Below are 11,264 nucleotides of genomic sequence, written 5' to 3'. Positions count from 1 at the left end.
AGCTTGATAAAGGTGACCTGTACCAAACCGAACCGTACCGTACCATACCAGTCAGTGGAAACGAGCCATTAAAGGAACCATGTGAAGGATGTGAAGAGTCTTCCACTGTAGTAAAGACACCCAATCTGTCTCTATTTTGTTGTGCATGATTAAATCATTATGCTGTCTTAAACGTCTGTCTAAAATCAGTTGAGATGAATTTGAGTACAAATGCTGCCTGTAGAGTCACTGCCACATAGGCAACAAGTCAGCTGCCTACGCTTTCAAACACAGCCAAAGTCACTCAATAAAATGAGTTATCCAGAACTTGACCAACGTTGGTGAATGAAGCTTTTGAAAAATGCATCTCTAGTCAATGAAAGAGTGGTCTGAACTCTTAGAAACAGCTGGAGATTTGTATTGAATGAGTGAGTGTCGAGTTTTTGGTTAAGGGTGAATGAGTAATTGACTTTTATTTTTTAGACGATTTAGTTGAATTTCTCAGAAAGGAGAGCACTCTTACTAGAACTGACACTCTCTTTTCTTTCCGTCTTTCGTCCTAGTTTTCTGTATTCTGTGACAGCACCTTGGGGAGTAATGTGGAGAAGGAGGGGTGAAGAGAACGAGAGCTCAGAGAGTAGAGGCTGTGTAGGTTGTATTTAGTCGCTAAAGGTTCAGCTGTCCTATATTAGTGACACACTTGAGGCGAAAGGCGAGCTGAGCAGCGTGATTAGAGTTGTGTGTTTGTGTGTGATGATTAAAACCACTATATGCATGTGTCAGACTACAGAGGTGGGTGTTTTTGTGACATATCAACACACAAAAGTTTATAATGACATGGGATTACAAGGAGATGGTGAATTATGAGCACATTGTTGATGTCCCCATTTCTAAAAAAGCTTATAAATCATACAGAATGGGTTTTTTTTAAAGGTAAAACTGTTTTCTGCACTTAAAAACATCTTTTTTTCTGCTTGTTCAAATTACTTATTTAAAATTAGCTTAAAGAACACAATTTTTGAGATTGTTTTGGGACACCTTATTTGTTTTATGTTCATTCATTCATTCATTTTCGGATTAGTACCTTTATTAATCCGGGGTTGCCACAGCGGAATGAACCGCCAACTTTTCCAGCATATGTTTTACGCAGCGGATGCCCTTCCAGCTGCACTCACTCACTCACACTCATACTACGGATAATTTAGCTTACCTGTACCGCATGTCTTTGGACTGTGGGGGAAACCGAAACACCCGGAGGAAACCCACGCAAACGCAGGGAGAACATGCAAACTCCACACAGAAATGTCAACTGACCCAGCCGAAGCTTGAACCGGCGACCTTCTTGCTGTGAGGCGACAGCACTACCTACTGCGCCACTACGTCGCCCTGTTTTATGTTCAATCTACTTAAATTTGTTTTTTATTTAAGTTAACTTAATCGATTAGTGTTGGGACACGATGAATGAATTGTGTGGAATCCTGTATTTTTTACAGTGTGTGAGGTCTGTGATGCTTGGCACAGTATAGAAACCTATTGATTGTCCCTGCAATTCACAAAAACAAACATGTGTGTCTGTGTGTGAACGTTACAGTTGTTTTTTTTCTGCTTTTTTTCATAGATATTTGGTTTCAAAGGCAGGTGTGTTACTGAGACCCTATTAAAAAGACGTGTGCTTCTCTCTTTCTCTGTCTCCTGGGTGTGGCTGTGTTTAGTTTAGCTTCAGGGTGCCACGTGAATGCCATCATGACCTTTCTGAACTGAAAGAGACATAATCCAAACAGCTTGCAGGATCCAAAGATGTCACCAGGTTTAGCTAACTGGGAGAAGACGCCAAGGGCGTTGTCACACCTGGCCCATTTGGAGCATTTGTTTCCAAACTTGGTGAAGTTTCATTTAGCCACATGTGAATCAGATCCTCAGCATAAAAAAGTCAAACTAAACTGGTCAGACATTGTTGGTCTTGACTGAAAACAGACTCTGGATTGGTTTGCTTAAAACAGGAGATTTATAGGTTTACAGCCAACTAATCTGCAGCAACTAGATGATCTCGTATAGCAGACATACAGTTGAAGTCAGAAGTATTAGCCCCCCTGAATTATTAGCTGAGGCATGTATTATCAAAAAGCCTGGGTTGAAAAATTTCCAAGAACTGATCAATGTGTGAATGGGTTTATTGTGACTAGAGTAGCTGGGTTAACAAAGTGTATATTTGTTAAGAGCTTCTTTAACTGCTGACATTTGTATTTACACAATGATGATCATGTTAGCCATGTCTGAAAACAATGAATTTCCAACACAATCTCACGGCAATTCGTAACTTTTTGATTTAGTGGCTAATTCGTATGAATTCGTACGATCTAATTCATACAATTTAGTACGATTTGCTCATCCCCCAATGACGGTTGGGTTTAGGGGTGGATCTAGGTGCCACACCTAGTTTTTAAAATCGTACAATTTCGTATGACTGAACTCGTACGAATTCGTACGAATTAGCCACTAAACTGACAAAACGTAAAATACTTACGTTTTCCCGTGAGATCAGGCTGGAATTTCATGTTGGTCCAGACTAGATTATGCTGTTAGAAGAAGAAGCCTTCCTTGTGTATACAGTAGAACACTGTGATCAGGGGCGGACTGGCCATAGGGAGCAGCGGGACATTTCCCGGTGGCCTGGCGGTCAATCTGGCCTGCCACCGTGAGTCTGGCCTTCACTTTCTAGATTGCATCAGACGTGGCCTAACTACCTGCAACTTTGGCTGTAGAGATACGCCCATGTTCATTCCAAACACTTACAAGAAAGCAGTACAGCATCAGTAACCTCTTTGACCACTGTTATCAGCAATAGTGACATCTGTGCACTGCATGAGATTTACTTGTGGACTAACTACTTGTAGCGTAATAGATAAATCAACAAACCCAACTGCTGTCTCATGTGTGCTGATCGTTTGTGTGCTATTTCACACTAATCATCAAGTATGAAACAAACTGTGTCAGCAGCTAGGTTTTAATAATATGTGTAAATATGTCCAGACATACTGCGCTACAATACATTGAAGGATTGAGAAAGGTTGAGAAAGAAACAAGCACCATTAAAGAGATGATGTTTTCATGCTCAGTAAAACAGCAGCTCCTAAATTAACCAAAATACACACGCAATATGAGATCAGAATGAGAATTATCAGAGAGATGACTCACAGGTTCACCATCTGTGTCTACACACAAACACACACACACACACACTGCATGTCTGCACAGCATGCAATTCTGCATCAGGTCTGCCTGCAGCAGCTCACCACCATGATCTGTGTATCAGTGTATCCAGAGTGTATATTTAAGGCTTGGTTGTGTTTATAAGATGCAAAGCAATGTGTGCTCATGCTTCATTTGTAGAAAATCATGCTATTTTTTCCCACATATCTTACTTTAATTATATACAGCTACTCAGCTAACATGAAAAGGAGAATCATATTTCCTAGTTCCTCCAAAAGCCCACCCTCAAGAGGCTCTGATTGGTCAGCTAACATAATGTGCTGTGATTCACCAGGAAGCATCACCTCCAGTCAATAGCATGCTCTTTGCCTCTGCTGTGTAAATACTGTCAGTGAGTGTAGCAGCCGTGTCAGTAAGAGCTTGAATTAGTCATAAAATGAAGAGGACACAGCTGAACCTCACGCCTGCTCTCTAAAATAAAACCTTACAAGTGTCTTTCATATATATTCAGGTTATAAGCATGTGTAAGTAATATGAAACATATCTTTTGTGAGTTTGTTATTTGAGATGTAGGGAAAGCGGCCCCATAGAGAGACACGTCAGCGCTGGTGAAGACTGTGGGTGTTTACAGGGGTTTGACTGATAAATGTGAATTTGTAGCTAAATTGTTAGCGGTGCCAAACAGCATTTCCCATTGTTTACATCCTTGTTTACATCCTAGCTACAACATACTGATAACGCTAGAAACTGTGCATGTAATAGATCAATTTTAACAAATTAAAATACTTACAGGTTGTGGCTGACAGTCCACAGCTTTGTCTATTATAGTTCAAGCTGCTCCTCCTTTGAGGAGTTTTTAGCTGAATCCAGCGCTGAACTGGGAGAGAATCTGGAAGCTGTCCTTTGTCAAATACTAGAGCTATATCTTTTTATAATTCTCTGGAACATAATTCAAAATACACTGTAAGCACTTCTGTCTTTGTGTCGTGTCCTTTTGAAGCCCAAATACAGAAACAGAAGAAGCTCAGTGAAAATAGCAGCGATTGGACAGCGCCTCTGGCCACGCCTCTTCGCTGTGCGGGGTGTATGCTCATGGTGAATGTGCTTAACTGGAAGCGTTTGTGATCTCACTAACCCGGATGTATATTTTTTTTTGGAGTCCCCAAACTTTGTTTGCGGTAGGCTTTGCTAAGCTAACTCAATAAAAGCCAACGTCTCCCTTAGCATTGAACTACATATCAACTAAAGTTTAAAATATGATATCGTAGTGGACCAGCCCTTTAAAAGCAGAGTGATTACATTAAATGTCAGATGTTTAATCGTGTATATTTGCTTGTGTGACTAATAGTCAAAATAAAAAAGAGATGTCGTTCACTAATGTTGCTGTTTGAGGTATTAATACAGCGATTTGTCACACTACACCAAAGAGTCATTATTAGTTGAATTTTATGAATGAGACGAGGTTTCTTCTCACAAAAAGCATCTTGTTATTGTTGAATGGCGTTAACTGAAACAGCATAACCTACTATTGATACACTTTTTAGTGCATAAAGCATCTAGAATAATGAAGGAACTATTTAACAATGCCTTGCCAACAACATCCTGTTATCGCAGTGGTGACACAGGTAAACAATCCACCATTTTCTTCTAAATAGCATTTGTTAAATGTTAAATACGTTTTGAAAGTTGTCTGTTCGTAGTAGAAGGAAGTCTAGAATATAAATCCCTTGAGTAAAATCTCTGGTTCCTCTTCTGTCTGTTTGCCACTTGCTTTGCTGTGTCAGGACATTCTTTACATTCTGGGATATTCATACTTTCAGCTCAACAAACATCTGGGCCCTGTTACAGCTTTGTGAGTGCGTATACATGTCTAAAAAGCAGTTTCGACACAGATAACCCTTCATTAGTCAGACATGTGCTCTCCTGTTTAATGGTTTTGGTCGTCCAGCCAACAGTGAAGCAGAAAACCAAGCCCAATTCAATTACGGAGCTTCTTCATGTCTTCTCGTTTCAGATTTGTCGGGACAGGGAGAGACTTGCGTGCATTGTGAAGTACTCATCGTTTTCATTTTCGAAATATTTTATCTGCGAGATCAAAACCCCGAACCATATACATCATAGCTTATAATGTCGAGAGAAAAAAATACAAGTATTTGATTGTCATGGTGTATGATAGAGAGGAGCATTTATTGAAACTGAGAAGCATTAACAGCACCAACTTTCATTCATTCATTCATTTATTTTTTTTCGGCTTAGTTTCTTTATTAATCAGGGCTCGCCACAGCAGAATGAACCGCCAACTTATCCAGCATATGTTTTACGCAGTGGATGACCTTCCAGCTGCAACCCATCACTGGAAAACACACATACACACTCATTCACACACATACACAACAGACTATTTAGCTTATCCAGTTCATCTATAGCGCATGTCTTTGTACCATGAGGGACACCAGAGCACCCGGAGGAACCCACGCCAACATGGGGAGAACAGTGTTTATTTTGTTGACGAAAAATTTTCGTCATAATTTTCATGATGAACAAATCATTCTACCGATGAAATCTAAATAACAATTAAGTGATGATGAGGACAACTATAATAAAAATATACTGACATATTCGTTGACTAATAAAAACGAGACGAGATAGTGATTGAGGGACATTGTTGACATTGTTGACATTGAGGGACATTGTTGGAAAATATCCAATCAGAATTAATCTTGATGTGTGATGCATGGCGCGCACACACACACACACACACACATACACATTTGAAAATTTGAAAAGCAACTGATCCACAGTAGACGCGGGATGCGATTACGTCATTATCCATAGGGGCATCTGTCTGATTAAACTGCATAATGTATAACGAGATGGCAACAGTTAAGAGAAAAAGAAGATTCACGTTTGATGTCAAGAGAAAAGGTCTCATGAAATTTAGTCGACTAAAATATGACAAAAACTAAAATGGAATTTTAGTCAAAAGACTAAGACTAAAATTAGATCAAAATTTGCTGTCAAAATTAACACTGCTCCACACAGAAATGCCAACTGACCCAGTCGAGGCCCGAACCAGCGATCTTCACCGCATTTCTGATGTTAAACCATAGACTGTAAAATATATGGACGTAGTATCCATGACGTCACCCATAGGTTTCTGAACGCTGCAAAAGAAGCTACAAGTTGCGGCCAACCGTCGCCATTTTGTTCGCGCGTCATCGCACCCACGCATACCAAACAAGGGCAAAGAGGCGGAGAGTGAGCGGAGCTACTGACACTGCTGGCACTTTGCTTAGACCTGGCAGACAGACTTTACTTTGGGAGAAACACTTAATACTCTATTACCTGCGACTCGTTTGTGTTCAGACCACATGTGCTTGGCTGTACACTATATCAATAAAGTGTTTAGACTTTTAAAAACAATGCTGTAACACATTGAGCTACTAAACATTGTTCTTATGACGTTTTTCTACAGGAGGAAAATGCGAATTACTTCAACACTTCAGATATAGTGTGTGTTAGTAAATGCAGGACTATTGACGAACTCCAGCATAACACTGTATGATAACGCTTCAGATGACTGTTCTAGAGCTACAGCTAATCAATCTGTCACATTCTGGAGTGCTTTACGGGTCTAAAGAAAAATATTAATGATAAATGATCTTAAATAAAACAAATACATTTATAGAGATGGTATATAAGTATATAACTTTACTCACATGGGAAACGGAGGCCACGTGAATGGTTTGTGAGCACAATTAAATGCACACAGCATCCCATATCATCTGATAATTGTAAGAAATAAGTCCAAAAGGCAGCTGACTGTGTAAAGCCACATAAAACAACACAAAAATACGATGAATATGCCGAGATCAGTGGCTAATCTGCCTGATTCAGCTGAGGTGAAGTGACGGCGACCAGCGAGACCTAGCTGTCACTCAAGTGGCCACGCCCTTAATTATGCAAACTTAATATAACCTAAAGGAAATGGATGAGTTATAAAAAAATTCACCCCCCTCACAGTTGTCATGGAGGGTAATAATAGCTATTTGAACCAAAATCGTTCTTTGTACCAGGCTGTAAACACCTTTTTTTCTGCTGTAAAGTTGGCCATTCTAACAGTGGGCTCAATTGCAATTTGCTCTATTATGGAGCCAGGACTAGCGGAATTTTGATAAATTGCAGTTTCAGTTACTTCCGTATTGGCTTCCCGAGGGAGAGTGGGAGGTTGCCGCTTGTGTTAAACATGTGAAAACTTTTGAGCTTTTACATGCCAGCAGCACTTACAGGATGATCAGATACTTGGAATCAATGGTATCTACAGAGACTATGAGCTGACTCATTTGACGTGGCTTAGTTAGCAGCCATGTACAGTCAACCATAAAATACCTAAGTGACTCCAAAGCAATGCATTAAAACTCGACCGAGCTTAAGCAACTATAAAGCAAGACCCTGGCAACTACCCGCAACATCCTAGCAACTCACCAAGAGCCACTAGGAATCCCGCAGCAACCACATAACTTCTTGGGAAATACACAGAACACACATTGTTGTGCTGTATTTTTTCCTCAGAAAATGGAAAATCCAGTTAATATATCCGTGCACAAGCAAGTCCTACTGAAAAAAACAGCTTAAACCAGCCTAGGCTGGTTGGCTGGTTTTAGCTGGTTGACCAGCCTGGTTTTAGAGGGGTTTTGGCCATTTCCAGGCTGGTTTCCTGCCATTTCCAGCCTGGTCTTAGCTGGTCAGGCTGTAAAATGACCAGCTAAAGCCAGTTTGACCAGCCTGGTTTAAGCTGGGTCATCTACTTTTTTCAGTAGGGAGTGTTGACAGAAAATCCAACCAGGGAACTGTACTACCTCTTCCAGCGTTTGACTTCAGTGGGCTGTATTTTAAAACCTGTGGTTTTAGCTTTAATACCAAACACATGGGATCCCAATACTGGCTTACCCACACCATTTTTGGTAAGTGTGTGTCAAAAACCACCATCTATTTCTGCCCTTAAGCTTAAAATGAGTCTTTTATGTGCTCTGTGTGTGCAGCCTCTGTGTGTGTGTGTTGTATTGACTTTCAAAGTTATAATGTCCTGCAGCATGATTGTGAAGGGGGGATGTTTATAAGCCACTATTAATAGTTTTGAGCTCATACTATCTTGATGTCCATCAATTACTTGACTAGGGGTTGTACCTTGATGACGTCACATCCTGTTTGCTTCCCAATCTCCAAAAATCCAGTGCAGGAAGTGAGAGCTTCCTGGTACAATGTGAACGTGCAGTAGCAGTGGTCACCTGGCATGCAAACTGAACACTCATGCTAGCTGCTGACTGCCTCTCGAGAGTCTGCTAATGGCTAATCACTGAGTCACTCAGTGGCTCTTTGCCAGTCAAGTGCACAAGATAACTTTGATCCTCCTCCCACCCCCGGTGATCAAGTTCATTAGTGAAATGTTAGATCACATCATGATGCATTTCCTGCTGATGATTTTATCAACAGAGTCACTTATTACTATCCAATCACTAAAATGTGTCATGTTATAAGTGTAGTTGTTTGATAAAAATGATCTGAATGAATTACAAAGGTAGACAGCAACATCGTGCCACCACAGAAGATTCATTCATTCATTTTCTTTTCGGCTTAGTCCCTTTATTAATCTGTGGTCACCACAGCAGAATGAACCGCAAATTTATCTAGCACGTTTTACACAGCGGATGCCCTTCCAGCCGCAACTCATCACTGGGAAACATCCATACACACTCACTCACACTCATACACTACAGACAATTTAGCCTTCCCAATTCACCTGTACTGCATGTCTTTGGACTGTGGGGGAAACCGGAGCACCCAGAGGAAACCCACTCGAACATGCAAACTCCACACAGAAACGCCAACTGACCCAGCCGAGGCTTGAACCAGCAACCTTCTTGCTGTGAGGCGCCAGCACTACCTATTGCGCCACTGCGTCGCCACCACAGAAGATACTTTGACTAAAGCACCAAGCCTTCATCAGGCATGGTTTGATAAGACTGCAATGATGAACAGATTTAGTATAGGTGCACCTCATACTGTCTTCTTGAACATACACACTTTTTATTAAGCAGAACATTTGATAGCCATCGATATTTTAAATGTATGTCTATCTCGCATAGATTATATCTAATCCAGGAGACTGGAGAAATTTAAAAAATCTGAGTACTGGACCATTAAGAACCACCAGTTCAACTTGCCAATTGAGTGTTTTGCCATTTATAGAAGAGGGAGATGGTCCAGATCTCCAACAGATCTCCAAGATTGCCCACTTGTCAATGATAGTGCCTATTTTTCCTCCATTCGATGTGGATTCTGTAGAGAACAGCTTGTGTAAATTACTGTATGTTTGTTACATCTGGGACAAGATCCGTCCTAAACTGCTATCTAAAGCAGGGGTCACCAAACTTGTTCCTGGAGGGCCGGTGTCCTGCAGATTTTAGCTCCAACCCTAATCAAACATACCTGAACAAGCTAATCAAGGTCTTACTAGGTATACTTGAAACATCCAGGCAGCTGTCTTGAGGCAAGTTTGAGTTAAATCCTGCAGGGACACCGGCCCTCCAGGACCGAGATTGGTGACCCCTGATCTAAAGCATTACTCTGGAGTATGAATGGACTATAGAAGAGATGTTTGATATGAATCATCTATAGTAGCCAACCAGCCTAAGCAAATACCTAGTGTTTTGGGTTTGTCATGTCCCAGCTCTGCACCACATCCACCCGTCAGTTCTGATACCCCAGATAATGTGTTTCAGACATAATTTGGGGTTAACAGCAAGTCCAGATCAACAGAACACTGTTAGCCCCCCTATACAGATTTGTAGTTGGTCCTCCCAAGACTCCAATTGAATCATCACATCATCAATCAGCTAGCTGCAGAAGATTGATGCAAGTAGTCTTAAGGAATTGTCTACCATGCGTTGAATGTGGCAGATACTTATCATAACACTTTATAAGCGCAGGTTCACTTGATTTGCTGAAAGCAGTGGGTTTTTTTTTCTTTGAAGGAAGGGGGTGAGTTACCACAGTCAAAGTCACCCCAATCTGGAGCCCAGTATCACACTCACCTGATTCCCACACACGCGCCTCTGTACACATTTCTGGAGAGGTACCTTTTTTTGCAGTACTTGTTTTCGTGAATCCACCAGAGGCCGCTGTGTGCGCTTTTTCAGATCTCAAATTTCTCTCGCGGATGCCATTTGCACCTACTCTTCTCCTATAAATCCACCAGAGGCCGCTGTTGACTGACTGACTGACAGAATGACTGACTGATCCTCCCACCCACCATCTAGACATTGGTGCCATGACCCGGATGGGAGTCAGGTTTAGAGTGTAATGGAGGCCAGCTGGTGATTGTGTGTGTAAACCTTATTCCCATGATCTCAAGAGGTGCTCTATCAACTGAAGGAGTTTTAATTACAGCCGGAAATACTACTTACTCTCCACCTACTAACCAAACATTTGATATAATACGGGTTGTGCAAGTACAGCAGAACGCTTCTCTACGTTGTACCAACATGGCTGAAATTGTACTTGCCACCCAAGTCCTTTTCTTTCGTTTGTTTTCCTGCTTGCTTGTAAGCCAGGTAACATGGGTTTGTTCATTCAATACTCATGTCGCACTGAGCGCTCCCATGAAGGTGATGTAGATAATGATGAAATAAGGAGAAGGGATCTTAAAGAAATCGAAACGCAACTGTGCACAAGAGACTTATTTGAGCATGTTAACAACCAGAAGGAAAATGTAATGATATAAACAGAGCCTGATTTGCAAATGGGATGCTTTAAGGTTTATGGTATTTTTGCAGTTATTGGTTCTAGAAATACTTAATATTATTTCTAGTCCTAATAGTAAAATATGCCATTAAAAGGATAGTTCACTTAAAAGAAGATATTTGGTAACACTTTATTTTGATGGTCCATTTTTAGTAGAGTGGTTCAGTATTACTGGTCCAGTATTAGTAGACTGTCTGCTTAATATCTGTTGATACAGACATTCAACACACATTTAACTGACTAAAAGAAACTTTGCAAGTACATGTCAATTT

This window comes from Danio aesculapii, chromosome 23, assembly GCF_903798145.1.
Source record: "Danio aesculapii chromosome 23, fDanAes4.1, whole genome shotgun sequence".
In the NCBI taxonomy this organism is placed as follows: Eukaryota; Metazoa; Chordata; class Actinopteri; order Cypriniformes; family Danionidae; genus Danio; species Danio aesculapii.
The sequence above is the reverse complement of the archived record's forward strand: the minus strand, read 5'-3'. Positions refer to the sequence as shown.